Consider the following 15,896-nt stretch of genomic DNA (forward strand, 5'->3'; position numbering starts at 1 on the left):
TAGTGGGGAAGCAAGCTCTGTGTGTGTAGAGGATGACAGGAGATAGGGAATATATAGACACTCTGTACCTTCTGCTCTGTTTTGCTATGAACCTAAAACTACTCTAAAAATAAAGCCAATTTAAAAGAAAAAAATCTATTATGCTGGAATGTAGGCTTTGACCTTCACCTGGAAGTTGCAGAGAGGATGAGTTGTCAGGGTTCGCTATAAGCATTTTATGGAAGTGTTTGGTTCAGGTCATGAGTAATCATATTTGGAATCATTTCTTCTGTAAAACTGGCAGGATCAGAACTCGACTGGGTCTCTGAATCCAGGGATACAAATCAAAAAGAGTTGGCATTTATCAATTTGTTAGGAATGGGAAAAGGAGAGAATTGTGAAATGTAGAAAAGTGGTATAAGACAATACATTTGATAGTGACATGACTGCCTTGAAAAGTAAAGATGAGACCCCAAGTAAATTAAGTCAGGTTTCTGGAATGTCTTCTGTCACACCAAACAGTAGGGAAAAAAATACGTGATGGTCTGATAATTGGAAATAATCTGAATACTTGGCTTAATGATGGGCATTGAGGGAAGTAGTTGATGGGGAGTCTATTTCTTTTTAATCAGTACATGAATGTTTGCTGGATGGGTGAATACGATCTTTGACATTTTGGTTTTTCACATAAAATATTTTCATGTCAGCAGCTGAGAAATAATATGAGAATAGATCTTAGGCTGGTAAATGACTAAAGGAAGTGAAAACATTGAATGTCTATATAAATTTGTGTATGAGAAAGAGATTTGAAGAGGGAATGTTTTTCCTGAACCCACGAACAATTTTACTTTCTGTTTGCTGATATATTAATTTGAGAAAGATTTTACTTACAGAATTACACTTGGATAAATTAATACAATTAGAATAAAGATATTACCCATCCTATCACACAATTGGATGGGTGATAATGATGAATGGGGATGAGACCTCAAAGGTCTCAACCAATAACCAAAAGATATTTGTTAAATTGCCTTTTAAGGCCAGAGGATACTTGAGGAAATTTTGATAAATGTTTGTGCATCCAAGTTGAATTTCGGAAATTGGACGGATGCTGAACATGAATCTGAAGTTGGGTATGAGTGGACAATTTTAAGAATAATAGATGCTAGACATTTAGTGAGGGCAAAATAAATACCACCTTAATTATAACGACACTGGGCTTTTTACTTTTAGTATCAACAAGGTGGTTCTAAAATTTGGTATGGATTCTAGAATACCAAAAGCCATCTTTAAAAAATGAAAATAAAATGGAAGGAATCATGTTATCTGACTTCAAGGCTTACTATAAGTCTGTGGTAATGAAGACAGTCTTAATTTGAATAAGGATGAACAAATAGATCAACAGAGTAGAATAGAGAGTCCAGAAATAGGCTAACATTTGATTTTCAGTCAAAGATTCACAGCAATTAAATGCAGGAATGGATGTCTTTTATGTGTATAATATTGGAACAACTGGATATTCATATGGAAAAAATAAACTAGAATGCTATCTCCTATTACACCAAAAATTAATTTGAGATGTCTTGGATCTAAACATAAAAGCTTAAAATATAAAACCTTTAAAAGAAAATATAGAAGAATATCTTTAAAACTTAGGGATGAAACAAAGTTTTCTTAGACAGAATAGAGAAAACAACAACAGTAGAAGAAAAAAATGATAATTTAGACTTCATCAAAAATTTTAAAAAATATTTTCAAAAGATATTATTAAGAGAATAAATTAGAAATACACAAAAACAATAAAATGTTTTCAACACATGTATCTGAGAAAGGACTGGTATGCAGGGTATAAGAAGAACTTATGCAACTCAGTAGTAAATGATAAACCTTAAAAGTGTACAAAACATTTGAACAGATACTCTACAACAGGAGATATGCAAATTAGCACTTGAAAAACTATTCAATATCAGGGAAATGCAAGTTAAAATCACAATGAGATACTGCTACATACCCAGCAAATCTCATTGAATGGGATTAAGATTTGTACATTTCTTTGTAAGTAGATTTTACCTCAAAAGAGCTGTGAAGAAATATTGAGCTATAACTAATGGTGTCCATCCTGAAGCATTTAGCAAGCAATGTAGTGGTCTGTAAATTCCTTAGATATACTTCAAAAAATAGAATGAATGGAATAATAGAGGAGGGAAGTTACATAAACATGTGATGAAATGAGGTTAGTAAAATATTAATTGTAGAATCTAGTAGGCAGTGTATGATTGTTCATTGTAAAATTCTTTCAGTGTTATGTTTAAATATTTTCCTAAGAAAATGTTGAAATATTATCTCAGATTGAATTGATGTAATGTAGGAATGACTGAAGAGCAACAAAGAGGATACATTTGTAGGGAAATCTTCTAAGTACATATTAACTTCTTAAAACAGTAATAAAACATTTTGAGCTTTAAAATGTATGTAGAATTTTAAGATGTGAAAAGAATAGTACAGAAAAGGGGAGATAAATGAAGTTAAAGGGCCCTAGATTCTTGCATTGTCTAGAAAGTGTAAAAAGTTTAAATTTAACATACATACTAATAAATCTGGAATGTAAGTTCTCATTGTTAAGGTAAGCAAAAAAAATACAAACCAAGAAATGTATAAGTAAAAGCTAATTGAAAATTAAATACAAAGATTACTCCCAAAAAGAGGAGAAACAGAGAAACATGAAAACCAATAAGAAAAACAAAAATAAGCAGATGGGGTGGAAAACTCAAATAGTATAACAGTAGACATAAGTTCATATATATTAATAATTATGATAAATGTAAATGTATTAAATGATACAATTTTTAAAATACATTGTTATATTGGATTAAACAATAAAACCCAAATATATGCTGCCTACAAGAAACTCACCTTAAATACAAGAATGAATAAAATTTAAAAGCAAGAGGATGTTAAAAGGAAATACCATATACAGTATCAAGAAGAGTCAGTGAAGTTACAATAATATAAGTCAAAGTAACTTAATGTAAAAATAGAGATAAAAACAGGAATTTTATAATACTGAATGAGTTTACCAGGAAGAAATGGTAAGCTTAAATTTATATGCATCTGATGGGATAGCCTCAAAATATACAAAGCAAAATCGGACAGAAATAAGAGAAGAAATAGATAAATCCATAACTATAGGAGTATGCACATCTGTCTCAATAGCCGACAGAATAAGCAGATAGGCAAATCAGTAAGGACGGAATGATTTGAACTTAAGGAATGCTAGCAAATCTTAAGTTATGTATAGATACAGGAGCAAATAACATTCAATAATAATTGTATCAACAAAGCTAAGATATGCTACTGAGAATTAAAATACTCTGTGAGATTTCCTTGTTGATGAAATTTCTTTATCAAAGACTCCACATTTATAAGAGACTATAATACGTTCCAAGGTGAATCTGTTGAATTTTACACAGCAGTCTTCTGCAAGGGACTCCATTTAAGCCACTTTAAAAAAATCCATTGTCAATTACCTTATAGTCAATTTTCCATCAATACAATTTTACTGCAATAAAATGTGGAGATATTATGTCAATTGAATGATGGAGTGGAGGTTCCATTTTATGATATGAGTCAAGAATGGCTTGAACACAAAGCCCTTTATAATCTGCATAATCTTTACCTACCAGTATTTCCCAATGTTACTTCATTACTTCTAAAAATAATAGAAAAATTAAATAAGTATTCTATGTAGCAGATAACATGCTGGTGGGCACCAGAGGGGATTAATAATCTCTATTAGCCATTCAGAGCTTTAAAGGAGTATATGGCTTTTAGCATAGTATTCATAACAGCTATTCAGTAAAATATATGCTGATTGAGTTAATTGTTGCTTATTAAAAGATGCTTTATAAATGCTAGTTGTATAAAATTGTATTGGACAAAACTAAAAATGCAGTTACTATATTTATTAGTTGCTTTCAAAGATGAGGTGTATGCCTTAGCAGAAGATTTTACTTTGGCACAGACATGAAAGTCCCTGAAACCCTAGGAATCAAAAGTACAAAATGAAATTTCCTTGTGAATTTTGATTCATTAACTGATTGGTTAATTCCTTTCTTTATTCAATAAATATTTATTTACTGTAAATTATGCATCAGAGACAGTGCTAGTAATTAAGAGATCAGTGATTAAGATTGAAAAAGCCCTGTCTTTCTAGCGTTCATAAGCACACATCTTAGTTTGGGAGGTGTGGTAGTTAATAGTAAGTGTCAACTTGATTGGATTGAAGGATGCAAAGTATTGATCCTGGGTATGTCTGTGAGGGTACTGCCAAAGGAGGTTAACATTTGAGTCAGTGGTCTGGGAAAGGCAGACTCACCCTTAATCTGGGTGGGCACCATCTAATCAACTGCCAGTGTGGCTAGAATATAAAGCAGGCAGAGAGAAATGAAGAGACTAGACTGGCCTAGCTTCCCAGCCTACATCTTTCTCCCATGCTGGATGCTTCCTGACCTTGAACATCAGACTCCAAGTTCTTCAGTTTTGGGACTTGGACTGGCTCTCTGTGATCCTCAGCTTGCAGATGGCCGATTGTGGGACCTTGTGATTGTGTGAGTTAATACTTAATAAACTCCCATATATATATATACACACATATATATATACACACACACACACATATATATATATATATATATACATACACACCCTATTAGTTCTGTCCCTCTAGAGAATGCTGATGAATATAGGAGGCCAGTATTTTAAAAATAATTTTTAAAAAGCTCTCCCAACTTATGACACAATTAATCATTTAATTGTGATTGTAATGAGGCTCTGATGATAAATTAGATGAAGCAGAAGAGTGAGGTCATTGTCAGCCCAAATAACAAGCAGACAGAGTCTCTCTAAAAGGAAACATGTGTTTTGGGAATAGGGTGTTGCAATGGGAATATACGTGCCATAGTTAACTATATGTATATTCAGGGAGGTGAAGGAAGACAAAGGTTTTTAAAGGAAAAAAATAAGGGGGAGTTTACATAATCGTTTTGAAACAATTATCCTTGGCTACAAGGATTAATAATAAGGGTGGCAACCAGTTCCAGGTTGGATAGGTAGTTGCTGGGCAGATCTTCTCACAGAAGTATTTTTTTGTTTCAGATTGTGTGGCTGTTGTATGAGGTTGTGATTTTTACAGTCTTTTGTGATAGATTTTGTTACCAGGCCCCAAGCATTAGAACCCTTTCTTCAAGGCCTTCTCTGGTTCAATTTATCAGGGTTTTCCTAATATCAGTGACTCCATTTTAATTCCGACAACTTTCACAGCAAATACCCCAGACTGAGGGAATAGCCAATGTGTCAAGGACTTATCTCTTCCTTAAATAAGATAGAGTACTTATTAAATTGAGAGGCCATTTATGACCTAAATGAGAGTTGGGGTTCATGAGTGGAATAGAGGACTGTATCCAGATCAGGCAAAGCTTTAAGGAGACGTTAAGGAGTTTTTTCTTTATCCTCAGAGAATAGAAGCCTCCAAAGGATTTTAAACAAGAAAATGAAAGAATTCTTTAAAACATTATTCTGAATTGACTCAAGGCAGGATTCTCTGCAGGGAAGCCATTATAAAATATCAGCCATGGTCCCAGACAACTTTTCTAATGGTCTGAACTGGGATGGTAAAAACAGAAATCAAGAAGATGTGGCATCTACATCTTTTGAGTCATGTATAGGGGCTAAAAAGATTGCTCTTACAGAATTAGAGAGTATAATTGTGTTACTAGAGGCTGGCAAGTGTAGAGTAGGAAAGTGGATATGGAAAGGTTGATAAATGGGTACAAAATTACAGTTAGATAGGAGGAATACATTTTATTGTTCTATAGCATAGTAGATGACTATAGTGAACAACTTATTGTATATTTCAAGATAGATAAAAGAGAGGAATTTGGATCAGATGTGGTGGCTCACGCCTGTAATCCCAGCACTTTGGAAGGCTGAGGTGGGTGGATCACCTGAGGTCAGAGTTCAAGACTAGCCTTGCCAAAATGGTGAAACCCCATCTACACTAAAAAAACAAAAATCATCTGGGCGTCGTGGCAGGTACCTTTAATCCCAGCTACTTGGGTGGCTGAGGCAGGAGAATCGCTTGAACCTGATAGGTGGAGGTTGTAGTAAGCCAAGATCATGCCACTGCACTCTAGCCTGGGCAACAAGAGTGAGACTCCATCTCAAAAGAAAAAGAAAAAGAAGAATTTGAATATTCCTCAAAGATGTGATAAATGTTTGAAGTGATAGATATCTCAATTACCCTGATTTGATCACTACACATTGTATGCATGTATCAAAATATCACAGGTACCCCATAAATATGTATTGTAATTATGTATGAATTAAAAATGTTTTAAAAAAGGAAAAATGATTTTATTCAACAAATAATTAGTTTTTAGAACAGAAAAGAAAGCTGGTACTTTATTGTATATGAGGGATAAGGAGAGTGAGACGTCAGAGTTGATGCCACGTTCCTAATCGTTCTAACTATATGCAGTTGTGCTCTTCTTTGAGATTCTAAACAATAAAAGGAAGAAGAACAGGACCATGATGATGATGAAGTAGACACTTGCATATGTTATTCTAAAATTCAAATGAGAGGTGTGGGCAATAAATAAGAAGTTGATAAGCAGATAAGCATTGCCTAGGGGAAAAATATAAAGTAGAAGTAAAGCAAGATTAGTTTTAATGTTTGAGGAACTCTTTTATTTAAAGACCATATAGAAAGGAAAAGCCAGTAGACACAGAATGAAAGGTGATATTTGTTTGTTTTTCTTTCTTTTTTTAGACGAGTTCTTGCTCTGTTGCCTAGGCTGGAGTACAGTGGTGAGATCATAGCTCACTGCAGCCCCAACCTTCCAGGCTCAAGTGATCCTCCCACCTGAGCCTCCCAAGTAACTGGGACCACAGGCATGCACCACCACACCCACCTGATTTTTGTATCTGTAGTAGAAATGAGGTCTCACTATGTTGCATAGGCTGGTCTTGAACTCTTGGATTCAAGCAATCCTTCCGTCCTGACCTCCCAAAATGCTGAGATTACAGGTGTGAGCCATCGCGCCCAGCCTGAAAGTGATATTTGTGAGAAGAAAACCTATAGGTGTGGTGTCATCTAAGGCAAGGGAGGGTGTTTTGAGAATAAGGGAGTGATAAGTGCTGTTCCTCAGAATGAAATCTCATTGTAATGGAAGCAGGTTTGTTGAGTGTTCTCTTTGAAATGCAAATGTTATCTGTCTCTGCTTAGACTGATGATCTACTTACTGCAGGTGATAGAAAAGAAAATACTTAAGAACTAGTGACTTCATATTGCAAAGAGTGCATGGTGCCAAATCTATTCTAGAATAACATTTATCTCTTGAATGGTATAATTTAGGATGTCTTCATTTAATTCACTGCTAATGTTGTATTAGAAGTTAATATGACTTGTCAGTGCATTATTGTACCCACGTTGAAAAGAATTCTTTCTGACATTAGGTATGAGCATCTGAAAGTCTGAATGTGTTTGAAATCATGCATAAATACAAGTATTATACCATCAGTTACTTATATAGGAAATTTTCATCCACTCTCCCATTCAGCAAACATTTCTTAATTGCCTGATATATGCCAGCCATTACTAAATGCTGGGGATGTAAAAAATTATCTTGAAACACAATTTTTGTAAACCACCACACTCTTGGGGAAAATACGTGTGGCCTGTGGAGGAGGAGGAGGTGAGCTAGGTAAGATAGATCAGGCCTAGATTGCGAAGTGATTTAGCACAAAGCTTAAAACCACAGTTTAAAGTAAACAAATAATTGGCGAGGAAAAGTTCTTTTTTAATAAAAAATTTATAGCTAATAAATCAAGATTCAGTAAAATATAATAATTTTGCTTAAAGTAAAGAATGAATTAATAGATTTAGGCAGTAGCTGGTAACATAAATAGAGACAAACCATTCTTATTTACCTCTTGATGCTAGTTACATGAGAAGACCTAAGAAGTTTTCTTGCCTAAAATGTTAAATCTAAAGCAGATCACTACTCTTGATCTAACTATTAATTTATAGGAAATACATAGAGAACAAATAAATATGTTAAATCATACCATGGGGGTGCAATCTGCAAGACCCAGATAAAACAAACAACCCATTTTCTTTAGTAACAACTACAATAATAAAAGAAAAAATGAAAGAAAGAAAGGAGTGGTCATCTATGGAGTGGAAAAGACTTAAGAGATGTAGAAACAACTGAAATTTATGGTCCGTATTTAGATTCTGATTCAAACTGTAAAATAAAAACATATAAGGCAACCAGGAGGATTTGAACATTGTTGGATTTGTTGCTACTGAGAAATGATGGTTAATTTTTAAATGTGATAATGTTTTGCAATTAGGTTTTAAAAATAGAGTTCCTGTCTTATATTACTTAGAGTTAAAATGATAGAATGCCTGGGATCTACTTCAATATAATCAGGAATGGAACATAGATGAAATTAAGTTGGTAACCGTAAGGGAAAACATTGTATTTTTTCTTACTAACAAAACACTTCTGGCCACCAAATGTGTGGGTTTTTCCTTCCACACCAAGCAATTCTCCAATTTTCTATGGACAGTTACGAGTGTCCTATAGTTTAATTCAATTCAGAAACAATCTATCTGGAGATCGTGTCAAATCCCACAGCTTAAAAGTTCAGTCCCACAAGACTGCCCCCACTTCAGATGCCAAACACAAGTCCAGGCTATTACCTGTGCTTCTGACTAACTATAAATTTGAGGTTCCCATGGTCCCCTTCTCATGTTCCATCATTTGCTAGAACAGCTCACCAAACACAGGAAGATAGTTTGCTTATCAGATGACTGGTTTATTAGAAAAGAATACAACTCAGTGACAGCTAGATGGAAGAGAGACATAGGGCAAGGTATGGGGGAAGAGGTGTAACTAGCCAACGGGTTTGCCTTGCCTGCTGCCTAGAGAGAGCTAATTTATCAAGACAGGGGTATTGCAATAGAGAAAGAGTAATTTTCATGCAGAGTTGGCTCTGTGGGAGACCAGAGTTTTATTATTATTACTCAAATCAGTCTCCCTGAGCATTTGGGGATCAGAGTTTTTGAGGATAATTTGGTGGGTTGGGGAAGGCCAGTGAGTCAGGAGTGCTGATTGGTTGGGTCAGAGATGGAATCATAGGGAATTGAAGATTTCTTCTTGCATTGAGTCAGTTCCTGGGTGGTGGCCACAAGATCAGATGAGCCAGTTTATCAATCTGGGTGGTGACAGCTGATCCCTCAGGTGCAGGGTCTGCAAAATATCTAAAGCACTGATCTTAGGAGCAGTTTAGGGAGGGTCAGAATCTTGTAGCCTCCAGCTGCATGACTCCTAAACCATAATTTCTGATCTTGTGGCTAATTTGTTAGTCCCACAAAGGCAGCAGTCTAGTCCCCAGGCAAGAAGAGGATTCACCTTGGGAAAGGCTTGCATCATCTTTGTTTTAAACTGTAAATCATAAAGTAAGTTCCTCCCAAGGTTAGTTCAGCCTATGCCCAAGAATAAACAAGGACAGCTTGGAGGTTAAAAGTAAGAATGAGTTTGTGAGGTCAGACCTCTTTCACTGTCTCGGTTACAATTTTGCAATGGTGGTTTCAGAGGTGTGAGCTTTTATGCCCTATCCAGGTGTGCCACCCTCCCAGCACTTCAACGTGTTCACCAACCCTGAAGCTCTCTGAAATTCATTCTTTTGTGTTTTTATGGAGACTTCCTTACATAGGCATAATTCATTAAATCATTGGTCATTAGTAATCAAGTCAGTCTCCAAATCTTCTCCTGTACCTGGAGGTCAGGGGGTGGGGCTAAAAATTCCAACTCTGTAATCACTTGGTTAGTTTGCCTGGCAACCAGCCTCTATCCCATAGTTATCTAGGGGCTTTCCCAAAGTCACTTCATTAACATAAACTCAAATGTAGTTGAAATGGGTTTGTTATGAATGACAAAAGATGGTCTATTCTCCTTTATCTCTCTTATCACTTATGAAATTTCAAGAGTTTGGGGAGCTCTGTGAGAGGGATGGAGACAAATACCAAATATATATGTTTTTTATAAATCATGATATTACAATTATGAATTGTGAATTGTTAAAACTGGTTGATGGGTACTTAGGTTTCTCTTATTATTTCCATTACTTTTCTATCAGTTTGAAATTTTCCATAATAAACAATAAACATAAAAGTTCTTAATCATAGGGAATGTATTGTATAAAAGAGGAAAGCAATTTCTGATGGCAGAAAATTGAAGCTATTTAAGTGACTATTGCAAAAACTGTATAAGAGATATGAGGGGTTAAAGCAAGGCTTTGATGATGGAGATGCTAATGGGAAAGGCTTTGAGATACTTTCAATTAGAGCCACTTGGATGCAGGAGGTGAAAAGATTCTAAGGTTTAAATTTTGAGCACTTTGATGATAAGATGAATCAAACAGGTTGAAAAGAAGCAAATGTCCCAGCACACATAATGAGTTATTTTTATTAATAAAATAGTTTTGAGATTCTGGTAGGCTATTGAGGGAGAGTTTTCCAACAGGAAGTTGATAACATAAGACCAGAACTGAGGAAAGTTGTGAAAGCTAAATGGCATTCAGATTACTTTTTTTTTTTTTGAAAAAAAGGAATAAGAGGTCAGCAAGTTGTTTTGGAGAGATGAGCTCAGCTCCACTGAGATCTGCTCCCACCTTGAACATATACACAGACACACACACACACACACACACACACACACCCCCCAATGCCTTCCCTTAAACCTTCTGCCATATGGAACAAAACGCTGAATATTAGGTAGGTTCTAGTTGTTTTTCTTTTCCTTTACTTCCCCAAGGTACTAGATTTGTTTGTTTTATTTTGTGAAGTACTATAAAATGAGATTTGGTGGGCAGTTTGGGGAAAGATTGAGAAAAGATAGAGGATCAATTTTATTGGACATAACTATAAAGAGAAAGATTTCAAGGAAAATAGAAGATGGCAGTTGCTGGAGGAGAAACTTGAAGATAAGTTTGGATTTATTAAATGGAACTTTCTGTTTTTATAAGATAGAAGTCATCGTTTCTTCCTCTATCTCTTCATCAAAACCACAAGGAAAATTTTGCAACTTATCAATGCTTTGAGATTAGAGTTGTGTCTGATTTTTGTATGTGTTGCCAGGTTGTGCTGAGACAGGCTCTAGGGACAGAGCATAGTGAAATTAGGATTCACTTTTACATTTGGACTCCATACTGGGGGCTTTCAGCAGGAATTGTTGGAAGGAATGGGATATGCATTTGTATAGAGAGTATTTTATGCTAGATTTTAGCCTTCTATTTTTGTCTACTATTTTTAATTTGCTATAAAGAAGGCAGCAGTGGTTCTAATAAATTTTATACAAACAGAAAATACACATAAATAAAATAAGCATGTAAAATTGTTAACAACAATGATAGTGGTATAACACCTCCAGCCGAAACAAGGAAATGCCTTTTGAAGATTCCATGGAGGCATCAGATAGGTTATTAGGACGGACAGACAATTGTGTTTGAGAGAATGGAATGCTACAAAAAAGAAAGGTGATATATGTAGTTGATCATCTTAGCAAAAATTGTGAAATATACCCTTTTTTGTAGATCAAAATAAAAATGAGATGGTATTTATAAAATTACTTGTCAGTGCTTGATAGATATCATCATGATGATCATCATCATTGCTGTCATTGTCACCTTTGTCATATGTCATGCAAATCAAGTTGAGAGAAGCAAGTAGAAACATTGAAACACCATATGGACAGAGCAGTTTCCATGGCCAAAGCTTGCTGTGCTACATTAGGATGTTCCAGCATACTGGGTAGGATGTATTGCTTTTACCCTAGGATTGGCAGCTGTAGCTTCTATCTCCGGCAATTAGATGTCTTCGGTTACCTCCACTGGACTGAGGGACCAGGAAGGCCCATGTAATGTTGACAGATACTCTCTTTAAAAAAGAGCAATTTATGACTGTAGGACAAATAATCTGGCATGAAGGGAGAAATGGAACATCAGCTTGCAACTATATTGAGCAGGGATAGAGGACAGCTCAAAGAATAGGAAGAGTGTACTTGAGCCTGAATTGGGTCTAATTAATTCTGAAGCTCAGCCCTCTCACTCATGGGCATAGTTATTTGAGATTGTATTAGTTCATTTTCATGCTGTTGATAAAGACATACCTGCACCTGCGAACAAAAAGAAGTTTAATTGGACTTACAGTTCCACATGGCTGGCGAGGACCCAGAATCACGCAGGTGAAAGGCACTTCTTTCATGGTGTCAGCAAGAGAAAAATAAGGAAGAAGCAAAAGCGGAAATGCCTGATAAACCTATCAGATCTCATGAGACTTATTCACTATCACAAGTATAGCACAGGAAAGACTGGCCCCCATGAATCAGTTACCTCCCCCTTGGTCCTTCCCACAACATGTAAGAATTCTGGGAGATAAAATTCAAGTTGAGTTTTAAGTGGGGACACAGCCAAATTATATCATTCCACCCATGGCCCCTTCAAATCTCATGTTTGTACATTTAAAAAAAAAAAAAAATCATGCCTTCCCAACAGTCCCCCAGAGTCTTAACTCATTTCAACATTAACCCAAAAGTCCACAGTCCAAGGTTTCGTCTGAGACAAGGCAAGTCTCTTCCACCTATGAGCCTGTAAAATCAAAAGCAAGCTAGTTGCTTCCTAGATACAATTGGGGTACAGGTATTGGGTAAATACAGCTATTCCAAATGAGAAATATTGATCAAAACAAAAGGGTTACAGGACCCATGCAAGTCTAAAATCCAGAGGGGCAGTCAAGTTTTAAAACTCCAAAATGATCTCCTTTGACTCCAGGTCTCACATCCATGTGACGCTGATGCAAGAGGTAGATTCCCATAGTCTTGTGCAGCTCTGCCCCTGTGGCTTTTCAGAGTATAGCCCCCCTCCTGGCTGCTTTTATGGGCTGGCATTGAGTACTTGTGACTTTTCTAGACACACAGTACAAGCTGTCAGTGGATCTACCATTTTGGGGTCTGGAGGATGGTGGCCCTCTTCTCACAGCTCCATTAGACAATGCCCCAGTAGAGACTCTGTGTAGGGGCTCTAACCCCACATTTCCCTTCTGCACTTCCCTAGCAGAGGTTCTCCATGAGGGCCCCACCTCTGAAACAAACTTTTGCCTGGGCACCCAGGCTTTTTCATACATCTTCTGAAATCTAGGCAGAGGTTCCCAAACCTCAATTCCTGAATTTTGTGCACCCGCAAGCTCAACACGACATGGAAGCTTCCTTGCACTTATGCAAATTTCTGCAGCCAGCTTGAATTTCTCCCCCAAAAATGGATTTTTCTTTTCTACTGCATTGTCAGCCTACAAATTTTCTGAACTTTTATGCTCTGTTTCCCTTTTAAAATGGAATGCTTTTAACAGCACCCAAGTCACCTTTGAATGCTTTACTGCTTAGAAATTTCTTCTACCAGATACCCTAAATAATATTAGGTTCAAAGTTTCACAAATCTCTAGGGCAAGGGAAAAATGCCACCAGTCTCTGCTAAAACATAACAAGAATCACATTTGCTCCAGTTCCCAAAGAGTTCCTCATCTCTATCTGTGACCACTTCAGCCTGGACCTTATTGTTCATATCACTATCAGCATTTTTGTCAAAGCCATTTAACAAGTCTCTAGGAGGTTCCAAACTTTTCCATATTTTCCTTTCTTCTTCTGAGACTTCCAAACTATTCCAACCTCTGCCTGTTACCCCGTTCCAAAGTCATTTCCATATTTTCAGGTATCTTTTCAGCAATGCCCCACTCTACTGGTAGCAATTGACTTACTGTGTTAGTTCATTTTCACACTGCTGATAGAGATATCTGAGACTGGGAACAAAAAGAGGTTTAATTGGACTGACAGTTTCACATGGCTGGAGAGGCCTCAGAATCACGGCAGAAGGCAAAAGGCACTTCTTTCACGGCGGCAGCAAGAGAACAATGAAGAAGCAGCCAAAGTGGAAACCCCTGATAAACCCATCAGATCTTGTGAGACATATTCACTATCACGAGAATAGCATATGGCAAAGGCAGGTACCCATGATTCAATTACCTTCCCCTTGGTCCCTCCCACAACACATGGGAATTCTGGGAGATACAATTCGAGTTGAGATTTGAGTGGGGACACAGCCAAACCATATCAGAGACAGACTGAGGCGATAGGAAGAACATTACTAAGATTGATTTCCCAACTAAAATATGGGAAAATCAGCACATTTCTACAGGGAAAAAGAGGCTGAGCTTCACACTAGATTGTCATAAAACAGCTAATACAAATGGTGTGATAGTTTCTGCTTAGAATAAGATTTTCAGCAACAACAGATCATATTTTAGCACAAATGGTCTCCAGATTGTAAGCTGCATGAAGGTGGGGTCCATGGGTTTTCTTTTGTGTCTCCCCAATGTCTTCAATACAGGCAGCACAAATATTTTTAAATTAAGCAGAATGGTGATCTGAAAGGAACTTATATTAGAACCTTCTTCTAGATATGGCTCTGTCACTGACCAGCCTTTTGACATGGGAAGAGTTATTTTATTTGTGAAATGAAGAAATTGGGTCATCTTTTCTAAGCTCCTCTTTTTATAATTCTAAGATGAATTAATTTTAAATTAGAAGTAAATAAGGCTGATGTAAACACACACAGCAACAACAAAATCAAAACAACACATCAAATCTAGAACATATTTTTCCTGTGAAAATGAGCAACTGTAAATGAAGTGTTGATTTTTTACACTAAGACAAAAAAAATCTGTACTATAAACAATATATTTTCTCCAGTTGCTACTCCTTGGCTTCTCCCAGACCCTCTCTACTGGCTGATGTACCCATTCCTTAGTTGGCTGGAATGTCTGTGGCTAGCAGCTCACAGCTGCTTTCTTTCCTGAGCGTTGCTCGTGGATGTAGGAACTGACTCACCCACATTTGTACTCCCTCATAGGGAGCTGCCTAAGGCCCCAGACTGGCTACTATGGAGATAAAGGCCAGAACCTTTGCCTCAACTGGACACAACTCTTATGGGCCATTTCATCCTCAGCGCTCCCTAGGATGTGTGGATGCTCCAGCAGCAGCTACCTTGCAGGTCACCTTTTCGCACTGCTCAGTTCTGCCATTTTTCCTTCCTTATAAGTGTAGATCTCAAGAGTTTTCCTTAGTTAACCTTCTGGATGCAATTCTCCATTTCAGCATCTGTTGCCACGGAACACAGTCTAAGATACAATGCAATCCAATGTACCTGTTTATGTACCTAAAAGGTGTGCATATGTAAATGGACTTCAGGCTCTTTCTTGGATATTTAAATTTTCCTATGTACGTGTCCTTTCTGTCCCAGCACAGTTAATAATTTCAATATGAAGCTTGAACTATCTCACACAAGAAAATACTTTAAATTATAGCCATCACCTAGGGTTGATGCAAATAAAGTTTCAGTCCTTTCCTTTTAGGCCAAATATATAGTCTTAGACCTATGATAAGGCTGGGCTTGAGAACATCATGACAAGTGCTTCCTCTTCAGCAACATGTTAGGACAATTAGAAAGGAGTCTCTGTATATAAGTTTTCCCTAATTCCCGTATGTTAAAAAAAGCTGAATAAAACCCTAAATGCCTGGAATTATTCTTTCATTTATGAGAGAAGAGACAAAAGGAAAGTTCTTAAAGGCATACGACAGAAAGAAACATTCTTAAAGCTTAAAACAAAATTAATTTTGGATCTCAACTTTCTGATAATATAAAGAAACCCTTTCACTCATATAAAAAGCTGGGACTAAATATAGCCATAATGGGTTTTAATCATTTATTTGCTCTAATTTAATTTTTACTTATTTTAGAATAAA

At 36.5% G+C, this 15,896-nt stretch overlaps 1 long non-coding RNA gene across 6 annotated transcripts in view; it reads left to right on the forward strand.

Annotated features, from left to right (window-relative positions):
• Nucleotides 1-15,896, forward strand: part of LOC105498735 (uncharacterized) — a 234,283-nt gene that overhangs the window by 44,991 nt on the left and 173,396 nt on the right. The gene's annotated exons all lie outside the window — the stretch shown is intronic.

The sequence above is a fragment of the Macaca nemestrina genome, chromosome 14 (genome assembly GCF_043159975.1).
Source record: "Macaca nemestrina isolate mMacNem1 chromosome 14, mMacNem.hap1, whole genome shotgun sequence".
NCBI classification, from domain to species: Eukaryota; Metazoa; Chordata; class Mammalia; order Primates; family Cercopithecidae; genus Macaca; species Macaca nemestrina.